Source organism: Rhincodon typus, chromosome 10 (assembly GCF_021869965.1).
Source record: "Rhincodon typus isolate 14 chromosome 10, sRhiTyp1.1, whole genome shotgun sequence".
Classification (NCBI taxonomy): Eukaryota; Metazoa; Chordata; class Chondrichthyes; order Orectolobiformes; family Rhincodontidae; genus Rhincodon; species Rhincodon typus.
The window spans coordinates 58,373,574-58,388,019 of record NC_063341.1 but is presented as its reverse complement, the minus strand read 5'-3'; positions in this window follow the sequence as shown (position 1 = coordinate 58,388,019).

Below are 14,446 nucleotides of genomic sequence, written 5' to 3'. Positions count from 1 at the left end.
TTGTGATGGGATAGCCTTGAGTACAGAAGCTTGAATTCAGCAAATGCCTCTTCCTGTTTGATGTGGAACAAAAACGCACCAAATGTAGAGCCACTTGTAAGGACAAACTGTTTGGTTTCAGAAACTATGTGGTCAGAGAGATTTACTACAAGTTTCATGGCACTGTTAATTGCAATGCCAAAATGCTTCCAATTAAATGAGTCTGAGTTACAGACGTGTTTTAACTAGGTACTGTTTAAGGTTAGGTTATCTATTGATATAGTGATCAAATCAAGATATGAAATTTACTCACTTCAAACGAAGTGCAACGTAGTGCATGCATAAATTAGTAATTCTATTACCTTACGTGGCTGTAACACAGTGGTGTTTACCACTAACAGATTCTGCTATCATGCCAACAAGATGTTCTGCCTTTCATACAAATGAGATATGTGGTATATGAATTTCAGTTCTGTTATGATGCAGGGTATATAGACCAGACATCCCAAAGATTGTATCAAGGAACATAATCCTTCGGCTGTTCACCACAAGCAGGCCACTGATTCTACCCAAAAAACCTTCATTTGCAACACTGTATCCAACTTAAGTGATTCTGAAATTGGACATTTATTGGATAATCCTGTAAGAATTACACTGACAAGCACATTAGGATTGTAGTTGGACTTAACTTTCCATTTGACTGGTGATGATGTGGAGATGAAAATAGCATCAAATTCCCCACTCCTTTAAGAATGCCCTGAATTCTTCACTCCTGAATAGTCTAATAACTGAAGTGTGCTTTCAGGCATTCTGTATTTTCACTGATAGTGCCTGATGTCAGCTGGTCTAACTCCCAGTAGTTAAAATAGTAATCGATGGTGGCAAGATAATCACTTCCTGCAAGGGTGGAGAGGTTTATTTACAGATTCATCTGTGGTCTGCCTGGGATGACATGCTTCATAAGTGGCTCTTTAGCTTGCTTAGCTTGGTATTCACTACAAACATTGCACTGGCTGAGGTGGTCCTTAAATCTTATTGCTCATGTTTGGCCAATCCTGCAGTTCTCTTCTTTCCTTAGTAGAAACTCAATTACTTGATGACTTGTACAGATGTGTATCAACATTTCTTCCTTCATTTTCTCCAGGATATGCTTCTATTTCCTTTGTACAAGATATCATCTTGGGCTATCAAGTATATGCCAATACTCTGTCCTGAATACTGTTAGAATTTTGTTTTATCACTACTTCCTGCAACAGTTTGAGAGTTGAACTTGTTGCAAATTGTTTACTTTGAGTTTCAGATTTAACGTTTCTGCTGCATTGATGACTTTCAAAGCATGTTGAGATGTTGTTTCCCATTGAATCTGGAAGGATTTACACAGTGCCTTCACATTCTGACCTTTCTTCATAGGTAGTGCCGCTCTTGACAGCATGGTCAGCAATCCCATTCAGGTAATCTCTATAAATGAAGCATTAATCATTGCAGACACTTTGGGGCAGATGGAAATGTTTAAGGAGGATGCTTTGAAGTAGTTTGTGATCAAACATTGTAACTTTCTCTCCCAATCAGGTACTGGTAAAAATGTTGATAAGCAAAGGCAATAGCCATGGACTATCTCTCAATCTGTGCATAGCCACATTCAGTTTGTGTTATTATGCTGGATACAAATTCAAATGCTTGTCCTTGATGCATAAAAGTTATTCCAAGTCCGGTCTCACTGGCATCACACTTCAAGGTGATTTCATCATTGACAGCTCAGCACTGGCATTTCAGTCATTAGTTCTTTGATTCAAATGAAAACTTCTTCTTGTACTGTGCCTCCATAATACTGCATATCCTGAGCAGTTAGCTTGCATAGAGGTTCACACTCTGATGACAAATTAGACAAGAATGTTTGCTAAGTAATTCATGAATCCAACAAATCATTGCATTGTTTTCATATCTGGTGGTCATTGTATTTCTGGTACAGCTCCCAGCTTGTCAGGATCTGGGCAAAGCCTTTCTCTTTCAGCCCATGACCTATGAACTCAACTTCAGGCATTTTCAATTGCATCTATTTCTTGTTCAACTTTAGAGTAATCAGGGAGCTCTTTCCAGTAATCACTCTAAACTCTGATCATGGTCTGCAATGGCTTCTTCCATTGTGTCTCTACATTCATGGCCTAGCAGATTATCCATAATAACTTCCACTCTAGCCAGTGATCTTTCTATCTCTTGCTGTTTGCACAGATACACCTTCAGAGCAGTGGAAATGCCACATGTCACACATAACTATCTGTATCTCCCAAATGGCATCAGGAATGTAATTAGAATCTACTCCTTTTAATCAGCATTACTTGCCATTAACTAGTCTTAACATCAAGGAAAGTAAATATATTTGTTTCGGCAAGTAGTGGCAAAATTTCTTTGATGTCTGGAATTGGATAGTGAAGTCCCTTCAATGCATTATTGACATCTTTTATATCCATGCATACTCCCAGTTTTACATGTTTTTCTTCACTGCAACCATGCTACTAATCCAGTCTGTAGGAGTTTGCATTTTCTTGACTATTCCCATCCTTTCCAGATCTTCTGACTGGAGTTGAATACAGCTGGAACACTCTTCAGCAAATGCTGAATGGATCTTACTGTCTCTCTCTCTCTTTCTGTCTCTCTCAACTTCACCAGGAAGATATTCAAGACCATTAAAAAAAAATCTTAACAATCTTCAAGAATCTGTTCAGCAGTCAGTGGCTTTGAAACATTGCAAATCTCTTCTGGCACATTTAAAGTTATTAATCCAAGCTTTAGACTTACTTCAGCTGAGATGAGTTGATTTTATATAATGTCTACTGTTTGGAACTCCAAATGTTTATTATTCCCATTGCATTGGATCCTCCGTTTAATTTAAAAGAAAGAACTGTGGATGCTGGAAATCTGAAACAAAATGAATCAATTCACACTTTTCTGGGTTGAATTCCATCTGCCACTTCTTTGCCCAGCTCTGCATCCTGTTAATGTCCCGTTGCAACCTACAACAGCCCTCCACGCTGCCCACAACTCCACCAACCTTTGTGTCATCAGTAAACTTACTAACCCATCCTTCCACTCCTCATCCAAGTCACTTATAAACATCACAAAGAGCAGAGGTCCCAAAACAGATCCCTGCGGAACACCACTGATCACCCAGCTCTAGGCTGAATACTTTCCATCTACTACCACCCTCTGACTTCTGTTGGACAGCCAATTCTGTATTCAGACAGCCAAATTTCCCTGAATCCCATGCCTCCTTACTTTCTGAATGAGCCTACCATGTGGAACCTTATCAAATGCCTCACTAAAATCCATATACACCACATCCACTGCTCTACCTTCATCAATGTGTTTTGTCACATCCTCAAAGAATTCAATAAGGCTTGTGAGGCATGACCTGCCCTTCACAAAGCCTTGCTGACTATTTCTAACAAACTGTGCTTTTCCAAATAATCATAAATATTATCTCTCAGAATCCTCTCCAATAATTTGCCCACCACAGAAGTAAGACTGACGGGTCTGTAATTTCCATGGTTATCCCTATTCCTTTTCTTGAACAAGGGAATGACATTTACCACCCTCCAATCTTCTGGTACTACTCCAGTGGACAGTGAGGACGCAAAGATTATTGTCAAAGGGGCAGTGATCTCTTCCCTCGCTTCCCATAGAGACCTTGGGTATATCCCGTCTGGCCCAGTGGACTTATCTATCCTCATGTTTTTCAAAATTTCTGGCACATCCTCCTTCCTAACATCAACCTTTTCGAGTACATCTGCCTGTTTCATGCTGTCTTCACAAACGTCAAGGTCCCTCTCACTGGTGAATACTGAAGCAAAGTATTCATTAAGTACCTCCCCTACCTCCTCTGACTCTGCGCACAAGTTCCCTCCACTATCCCTGATTGCCCCTACCCTCACTCTGGCCATCCTCTTGTTCCTCACATAAGCATGGAACGCCTTGGGGTTTTCCTTGATCCTATCTGCCAAAGTTTTCTCATACCCCCTTCCAGCTCTCCTAAGTCCATTCTTCAGTTCCTTCCTGGCTATCTTGTAGACCTCTAGAGCCCTGTCCGATCCTTGCTTCCTCAACTTTAAGTAAGCTTCCTTTTTCCTCTTGACTAGGATGTTCCACATATCTTGTCATGCAAGGTTCTTTCACCTTACCATCCCTTCCTTGCCTCAGTGGGACAAACCTATCCAGTACCTGTAGCAACTACTCCCTAAACAATCTCCACATTTCTGTCATGCATTTCCCTGACAACATCTGTTCCCAATTGGTGCTCCGTAGTTCTTGCCTAATAGCATTGTAATTCCCCCTTCCCAATTAAATACTTTCCCATACTGTCTGCTCCTATCCCTCTCCATGACTATAGAAAAGATCTGGGAATTGTGATCACTATCACTGAAATGCTCTCCCACCAAGAGATTTGACACCTGGCCTGGCTCGTTGCCAAGCACTAAATCCAATATGGCCTCTCCTCGAGTCGACCTATCTACATTTTGAGTCTTAATTCCTTCCTGGACACACCTGACAAAATCTGCTCCATCCAAACCATTTGCACTTAGGAGGTTCCAGTCGATACTAGGGAAGTTGAAGTCACCCATGACAACAACCCTATTACTTCTGCACCTTTCCAAAATCTATCTCCCAATCTGTTCTTCAGTGTCTCTGTTGCTATTGGGAGGTGTATATCTTGGTAATCTAGATTCTGACCTCATTACAGCCTTGGTTCAAACATGGATAAAAAAAACAGAATTCCAGTGATGAAATGAGAGCAACTGCGTTTGATATCAAGACAGCATTTGATCAAGTGTGCATCAAGGGGCCCTCACAAAGGTGGAGTCAATGCATGGGAACATCAGCACCTGCAATATAAAAACCGAAAGAATTGCGGATTCTGTAAATCAGGAACAAAAAAAAGTTGCTGGAAAAACTCAGCGGGTCTGGCAGCTTCTGTGAAGGAAAAAACAGAGTTAACATTTTGGGTCCAGCAACTCTTCCTCAGAACCTCTGCAATATCCCCTCCAAGCCACTTATCATCCTGATTTGCAAATAGATTACCATTTCTTCAGTGGAGCTGGGTCAAAATCCTGGAACTCCCTCCTTAATACCATTATGGGTATACTTACACCAAAAAAGCATTGGAGTTCCAGGATTTTGATCTGACGACTGTGGTGACAATGGTGAGAAAATTCTGAGTTAGGATGCTATGCGACATGAAGGGGTACTTGCAGGTGGTGGTAATCCCATGCATATGCTGCCCTTGTCCTTCTAGTTCCATAAGGTTATGGGTTTGAAAGGTGCTGTCATTGGAGCCTTTGTGAACTGCATCCCCTACCTCATTTTTCATATTAATGACTTCTTAAAACCTATCACGTTGATCAAGGACTTGGTTATCTTCCCCAAGATATCCTTAAATGGCTCAGTGCCATTTTCTTTTCATAGTAGTTCTATAAACTGTCTTGGGACATTTTAATATGTTAAAGGTACCTTAGAGAAATAGCTTGTTATTATTGTTGTTGACACTCCTATTATATCTTTGTCTATACTCTGTAAACTGAGCTGGCGCAATTACAATAGCAGGATGTCTCCATCATTAATCTATTGATTATATTACTATACCATCTGCCATCCAGCACAGCAATGTTGACGACCAGACCTCCTTGGAGGCTATGGATGCCCACCATAATAGAAATATTGGCATATCCCCATTGCTAGTTTCAAAACCTGACCTCATGGAGAATTCCTCATACATCATTTTCGAATTATCTATGGGGTTTGCCTTCATCAGTGAAGCTAATTGTCTATTTTCAAAATTATGTAAAATATCTAATATTCCTTTGCACTTTATTATAAAACTACCAAAACAAGTCACTTCTCTCAATACTTCTTCATTTAGGGCAAAAGGTTTCCTCGCTTCATTAGACGTAGTAAAATTGTAAACCTGTATATTAATCATTTTGCTCAACCAAGGGCATATAAGAATACTGCTCTTCACTTTAATTTTTCTTAATTTAGCAAACAATTTCAAGGCAAAAAATAAGTTTAATGTTATGAAATGCCCAAGATCTTTCTAGTAAATTTGTTGCGTCTTTTAATTGATCTCTCTATCTTCTTAAATTTTGCATGTGCAAAATGACTTGACATATACCAGGTAAAATAGTCAATGGACTGCAATTTCTACTTATCTCATATTTGTTATAAGTTTGTGTTGTTGTACGTCTGAAACAATATTTATTGCAACTAGTTTATAAAAATTTTATAATTACTTCATCATATTAACAGTAATGAATTCTCATAGTCCTGTATATCGCAACACTTTTACACATGTGGCAATATGTATGTTAGATTTGTGTGAACGGATGTCAGATTTATTATTAGGTATTTGAGCAGCAGTGTAGATGTAGGCCTTTATTTCAAACAACATTTATAAAGTATATATTGCATGCCACAAAGGTCAGTTCAATTGGATAGATCTATGTTATAATAGATCATTGTTTGACAGTGCATGGAATCAAGTTTGAGTAAGCAAAATTAAAATTTGTGTTAATTATGCCAACAGGAAAATATTAGCAAAAATGGTTTGAAATATTGGAAATGTATAACTCCAGAAGAGAACATTGAAATCTAACTAGCTGGTCCAAAGATCCAGGAATGATCATTTCCCATATCTTCCATTTTTTTTTGTTCTGCCAATTTCGTCTTCAGGGGTTTAAGCCTACAATCTCTTGAATTTACTGAGATAGTCAAGCCCCAGGACCTCCCTTGGCAATCTGTTCCATGCGTTCAGAAAGGAGCTAAATTTAAGTATTCCTTCTTCTAAGTTTTGAGATGATAGCCTCTCATCGTTGATTCTGTGACGCTGTTAAGCATGTTAATGTTTGTCATGTCTATACCCTTAGAGGCTGAAATTATTCAAGTATTATTATTATTAACAAGGTGGCTAATGCACTCTCATAAAATTGCTACATGCGATATTTTAATTACACCTAATGACTTTGTAAAAATAGTGACATACGGCCTTAACAAGTTAATTAAACAAATTATTATAGATAGTACAAAGGTAATTTCAGCCCCAAGATAGGCATTCTTCTGTAAGTGTAAAATGGCCACTAATTACACCACAAATTGCAAGATCGCAGTAGTATTTTACAGCGTCTCTCGTTTTGTGTTATTGTGTTTGCTTGGTACCATTGGCTTCACACTTTGTTATTACTAAATGGCTCTTTCTAATGTCTTCAGTAGATACTACTATTCATAGGATAGAGCCATTATTGCAAGGGTGACTGTTACAATGGCAGAACAGGTAGTGAACAGGACGTTCATTTGGAGGCAGAAAGGCCAGCTACATGAATTCATACAGTGGCCAGCCAATTGGCGATGCACAGTTGAGGGATACAACTTTGCAACCAGCTGACAACTTTTACAATAGCAGAAAAAGCCAATTGAACTCAAACAGTGTCTAACCTGGAAGTAGCTAATGATGCCCTCAAATGACACAATGTAAGGCTAAGAGAGAGCGTTCATTGGAGCATTGAGTTGCACAATTGCAGAGCTAATGTCAAAGCAGTAATACACGTTAGCAGCCCATCAGAATATTTTCAGTGGATACTCTGCACTAGTCTTCACAAAATAATGTCATGTGCAGGCAGCATCAGAAAGGCATGGTCACACTGAATGTAAAATGTAGTGCTAAATAAAATGCATTCAAATTCTGTAACTTGTAACTGTTATATTTTCCGTGAGATAGAAAGGACTCAATTAATGATGTTGTTTATGCATGGAGCCACAGAGTCATTTCCAGCATGGAAGGTTTCCTTTCAGCCCATGAAGTTACTACTGGCTCTCATGGAGCAATCCAGTCAGTCCCATCCCACCACTTCATCCTCTATAGCTCTGTGAGTTAAGTTCCTGCAAGTATTTATCCCAATTGCTTCCAAAATTATTGGTCATCTCTTCTACCATCTGATGCCAAAACCTTACATTTGTAATCATTGTACAATCATCCAATCTGAATTTTTTTTCTCATCTGCCCAATCCAAGCCTGTCACAATTTTATGTACTGTTATCAACGTCCATCTATCTGCTTTGTTCCAATGAGAACAACCAAGGCTTCTCCAACCTAACCTGACAGTTAAAATTCCCCATTCCTTGAAGTATTCCAGTAAATCACTTCTGCACCTTTCATTTTTGAACAGTGCTTCAGATATAATAATGCTTATGTATAGAGTCCTACACATATTCCAATTAGGATCCACAAGTTATTGATATAACTAATGTTTCACATACAAATAGCATGGCTTCCTTATTACTTGCAGTCCAAACATTTTTGACTGCAAGAAACAATATTTTCCTTTATTTTATCCTCCACACCAAATGATACATGCTTTATTCCTTGCCTCCTTAAAGCTAGCAACATTAAGTAGCCCAGAGTCAATCTACTCTACATCAGTTAGACTGCCAATGCTTTGTCAACATTACAAAGGATTAACATATTCTTATTTTTCACTTTTTTTCTAAACTATTTCTGTCATGGATTTTCTCTGCCAATTTCTCTTGTCTCCACATCCTTTCCAGGAGATATCAGCTCTTTGATGAGATTTACATCCAAAAGCATAAGGCACCCCAACTGTCTTTTGAGAAAGTAATCATTCTGAAAGGGAGATAGCATTAAATTCCACCTAATATGATGGCACCCATCGGTATCCAAATCATCTTAGTATCAATGTTTAGCTTATTACTTCATTTGTTTCTGATTGTTATCATGCAATAAACTACATCTTGTTTATGAAAAGAACCTCTTCTCATTAAGACTCAGCCATCATTTTCCTCTTACCATTGTTCACTAAACGAAGGGAGGCCTAAAGGTATTATCACTGTACTGTTAATCCAGAGACCTGGGTAATGTTCCAGGGATTGTAGGAACTGCAGATGCTGGAGAATCCGAGAAGGGTCTAGGCCCGAAACGTCAGCCTTTCTGCTCCTATGATGCTGCTTGGCCTGCTGTGTTCATCCAGCCCTGCACCTTGTTGTCTCTAATGTTCCAGGGACTTGGGCTGCCACAGCAGTTGGTGGAATGTGAATTCAATTCCAAAAAAACAATCTAGAATTAAGAGTCTAATGATGACCATGAATCGATTGTCAGGGAAAAACCCATCTGGTTCATTAATGTTCCTTCGGAAAGGAAACTGCCATCTTACCTTGTCTGGTCTATATGTGACTCTGGACCCAATGGCAATGTGCTTTAATCTCAACTGCTCTCTGGGCAATAAATGCTAGTCTAGCTTGGCCTAGCCAGCATTGCCCTCATCCTGAGAATAAATAAAAATAACAGGTCCTTAGACGCAGGCAAGGAAAGAGGATGGAGCAGCAAACTACCCCAACCACAAACTGGCATTGGCCAGCATCGTCCTCTATTATAGAAATTTGGCTGAGAGATGGACAAGACTGGCAACTCAGTGTTCCCAGTTTTAGATGCTATAGGAAGGATAAAAAGGAAGGATAAAAAGGAAGGCAAGAAAGGAGTGGGGGGTTTGGGGCAGTGGCCTATTTATTTAAGGAATACATTACTGCTGTAACTAGGGAAGGTACTTCTGAAAAATCATCAGGTGGAAATATATGGGAAGAAATTACCGGTAAGAAAGGATAGATCACTTTGATGGATCGTAGTATAGGATCCCATAATAAGAGAGAAATTGAGAAACAAATATGTGGGGAGATCTCAAATGTATGAAAGCATAATAGGCTTGTAATAATGGGGGATTTTATTATTCCAAACATTGGCTGGGAATACCACAGTGTTAAAGATTTGGATGGTGAAGAAATTGTCAATGTACTCAAAATGTGAATGCTCCTACCAGAAAAGAAGCAAAAGTAGACCTTCTTTTGGGCAATAAGGCAGGGCAGGTGAGTGAAGGAAAATGGGGAACATGTTGGGTTTAGCGATCATAATTCTATTGGTTTCAAAATGGTTATGGAAAAGGATAAGACTTCCACAAAAGTTAAAGTTTTTAATTGGAGTAAGGTAAATTTTAATGGCATGAGACAAGAACTTTCAAAAGTTGATTGTAGTAGACTGTTCACAGGTAAAAGGATATCTGACAATTGGAAGGCATTCAAGAGTGTGATGAAGAGAGTTCAGAGGCATTTTGTTCCTGTGAACGGGTAAGGCTGGTAAGGTTAAGGAACAATGGATGAATAAAGATATTGAAGTTCTAGTCAAGAATAAGAGAATTATTTTTTAAGATATAGACAACTTGGTTCAATTGAATCTCTTAATCAATATAAAGAATGTAGAGGCTTTCTTAAGAGAGAAATCAGGAAGGCAAAGAGGGGATATGAGATAGCATTGGCAGATAAGGTTAAGGATAATCAAAAGAGATTCTACAAATACATTAAGAGCAAGAGGGTAACTAGAGACAGGATTGGGCCTCTTAAAGATCAAGGAGGTTGTCTTTTTGTTGAACTCCAGGAGATGGGAGAGGTGCTAAATGAATATTTTGCATCAACTTTTACCGTGGAGAAAGAAATGGAGTCTAGAGAATGCAGAGAAATAAACTTTGATGGTTTGAAAACAGTTCACATTACAGAAGAGGTTGTTTGGGAGGCCTTAGAGAATGTAAATGTGCATAAATCTCCAGGACCTGATCTAATGTTTCTCAGAATGTTGTGGGAAGTAAGGGAGGAAATTACAAGACCCCTTGCAGAAATTTTTGCATCATCTATAATTATGGGTGAGGTGGCTGGTGACTGGATGGTGGCTAATGTTGTACCTTTGTTTGAGAAAATTTGTAAGGAGAAACCGGGGAACTATAGACCTGTGAGCCTGACGGTTATGGCAAATTGTTGGAAGTGATTATAAAAGGTAGGACTAATGGACATTTAGAGAGGCAAAAATTGATTAGGGATTATCAGCATGGTTCTGTGCAAGGAAAATCATGTCACACAAACTTGGTTGCATTTTTTCAGGAAGTTACCAAAAAGGTTGATGATGGCAGAGCAGTGGATGTTGTCTATTTAGATTTTAGTAAAGCCTTTGTCAAGGTTCCACATGGTAGACTAATTAGTAAAGTTAGGTCACATGGGATTCAGGGCAAGCTTGCCAATTGGGTACATAATTGGCTTAACAGCAGGAGACAAAGAGTAATGGTGGAGGTAAGCTCCACACTTTGTTATCCCTGACTCCAGCATCTGCAGTTCTTGTTAAGTCTGTAATGGTGGAGGGTTGTTTATCAGACTGGAGGCCTGTGACCAGCAGTGTTCCACAAGGATCAGTTTTGGGTCCTCTTTTGTTTGTCATTTATATAAATGATTTGGATGAGAATATAGAAGGCATGGTTAGTAAGTTTGCAGATGACACCAAAAATGGTAGCATAGTAGACAGTGAAGAAGGTTTGCTAAGATTACAAAGGGATCTTGATCAAATGAGTCAATGGGCTGAAAAACACCAGATGGAGTTCAATCTGGATAAATGCGAGATACTGCATTTTGATACAACAAACAAGGGTAGGGATTATACAATTAATGGTAGGTCCTTGGGTAATGTTGTAAAGCAGAGGACCCTTGGGTGCAGGTACATAATCCTTTAAAGTTTGTGTCACATATTGACAGGATGGTTAATAAGGCATTTGGCATGCTTGCCTTCATTGCTCAGCCCTTGAGTATAGGAGTTGGGACATTATGTTGAGGTTGTACAGCACATTGGTGAGGTCTTTACTGGAGTACTGTGTCCAGTTCTGGTCACTCAGTTATAGGAAGGATGTTATCAAGCTGGAGAGGATTCAGAAGAGATTTACCAGGATGTTGCCGGGTATGGAAGGTTTGAGTTGTAAGGAAAGGCTGGATAGGCTGGGACTTTTTTTCACTAGATCGTAGGAGGTTGAGAGGCAATCTGATAGAAGTTTAAAAAATAATGAGAGGTATATATAGAGTTGATGGTAGTTGTCTTTTCCCTAAGATGGGAAATTTCAAGACAAGGAGGCACATGTTTAAGGTGAGAGAAGTGAGATTTAAAAACACATAAGAGGCAAGTATTTTACACAGAGGATGTTTCGCGTGTGGAATGAACTTCCTGATGAAGTGGTGGATGTGGGTACAATTACAACATTTAAAAGACATTTGAATGGATATATGAATAGGAAAGGTTTGGAGGGATATGGGCCAGGAGCAGGCAGGTGGGACTAGTTTATTTTGGGATTATGTACGGCATGGACTGGTTAGACCGAATGGTCTGTTCCTGTGCTGTATGACTCTATGACTCTACCTTCATTCTATATGAACCTAGTCAAGTGCTAGCAATCAATTTAGGGCACAGAGGGTGTTATGGTCAATGCCAGTTCTGCATTTAATAACTGTCCACATTACATCCAACATTGCTCACTGAATTCTTGTTAATGGGCACTCAATGCAGTGTTCACTTCCCAGAAGGCGAAACAAAACATTCTTATTGCTGGCATTGTCAGACTCAGTGATCTAGCGCAGTGATAACTTTAAAGCCAGTTATGTGCAGTGTCACTACTTATTGAATAGGCATTTTGAATATTTTTTAAACTTACAAAATCACAGAATTGTTACAGCACAGAAGGTAACTGTTCGGTCCATCAGGTTTGTGACTTCAGTCTGCAACAAAATCTCTCTGTTCCCTTCAGTTCATTTTTGAAAGCTACAATTGAAAGTGCCTTTACCATGCTTGAGACACTGCATTCCAGACCCTAACCACTTGTTCTGTAAAAATAGCGTCGTCTTACAAAAACAGAAATTGAGGAAGTGTCACTCAATCCAAAATGGTAGCTTTGATTTCTCACCACAGATGCTACCAGATCTGCTGACCTTCTCAGCAATTTCTGTTTTGATTTCTAATTTACAGCTTCCACAGCTTTTTCAGTTTTTATTTTGCCTCATGTCACCTCAGTTTCTTTTGTCAATACTTCTAACCTGTACCCTCTGGCTCTCAACCAATTTGCCAATGTCTATCCATATCTCTTTCCCTCAGAAACAGTGGATTATGTTACCAATTTCAAATGGCCTCTCTGCCAGCCATGGCTTTTCACCAGTTAGTAACTAATACTTGATAAGCTATTCCAAGCTTTCAGCAGAAGAAAACCTTATAATGACAGGATTTGTCCCTCAATAAGCTCAAAAAGAGAAAATCAACATCAAACCTAGATCTTGAGGTGAAAACAAAGGTTACAACCTCAACAAAAGCTCAAGTAAGACCAAACAAAAATGAAAATGGTGTAAAAGATACAATATAAAGACAGAGTAGTTTGTGACTGCTTCACACCTGATCCCTTGAGCAGAGTAGCATGTGAAGTTCATGCCTGAAATAGCTGTCTCTCTCTCTCATTTCACAGAAATATTCTAATGGAAAGGCAACATACTCGAACAGACAGGCTTTAGATGTGAATAATCAATCATGTAACACTAGAATCGTTTTGCTGTTTTATTTTTTATAACCCCTCAATGCATGTTATCGCTCAGTCACACAGCTTTCTCCCAGATATTAAATCCCAATGCACCACAACTTTATCCAGACATCGCTTTATTTATTTTGCCTGAACAAAGTATAAAAGTGCCCTGTCACGAGAGATTTTATTTGTAAAGAAGAGAATTTATTTGTAATATGAAACAGCTGCATGCATGTGTGGAGAAAGAATGTAATATGTTAGAAAGGGAGGAGGAAATCATTCCAAGGTTATAAATGGACTTCAGTTGCTGTTAAGGTTCTGCATAATCAGAATGGTTGCTAGCAAATTCAGTATCAAACAGTTAAAAGATAATGAACACAAGTGTGCACTGAACTGTAGAATTGAGCAGAACCCAGAGCAGTGACAGCCAAGATTGATGGATTGAATCCACCGGCAGCTTCTCATCAAATATTTACAAATCTGTAAAATTATTTTACAAAAATATTTCAAGACATCAAACGGTCCATATTTCACAACACAATGCCAGACTGCACCCTTCTAATTGGACCCTGTTCAAACTGGGGACGGGTCACTTGGTAGCACTCGTGTCGTGGACCAAAAGGTTTGTAGGTTCAAATCCTGTCCTAGGACTTTCACACAAAAAATGAGATTGACATGTCAATACAGCGCTGAACGACTGCTGCACTCAGTCAAAGGTACCATCTTTTGGCTCAGCGTTAAACTAAGGTCCAGCCTACACTCTTAGTGAACCAACAGATCCCATGATGCTACTTCAAAAAAGCTATCCTTGGTGTCCTAGTTAATGTTTTTCATTTATTCAAACAGATTGTCTGGTCATTATTAAATTGTTGTTCTCAAATTGTACTTCATTAAGTATGCAAATTGTTTTGTGACATCAGATGCTTGTCAAAAGTGCTAAATGATGGCAGGTATGACATAGCGTGGAGCTGGAGATACACAGCAGGCCAGGCAGCGTCGGAGGAGCAGGAAAGTTGACGTTTCGGGTCAGGACCCTTCTTCAGAAACTT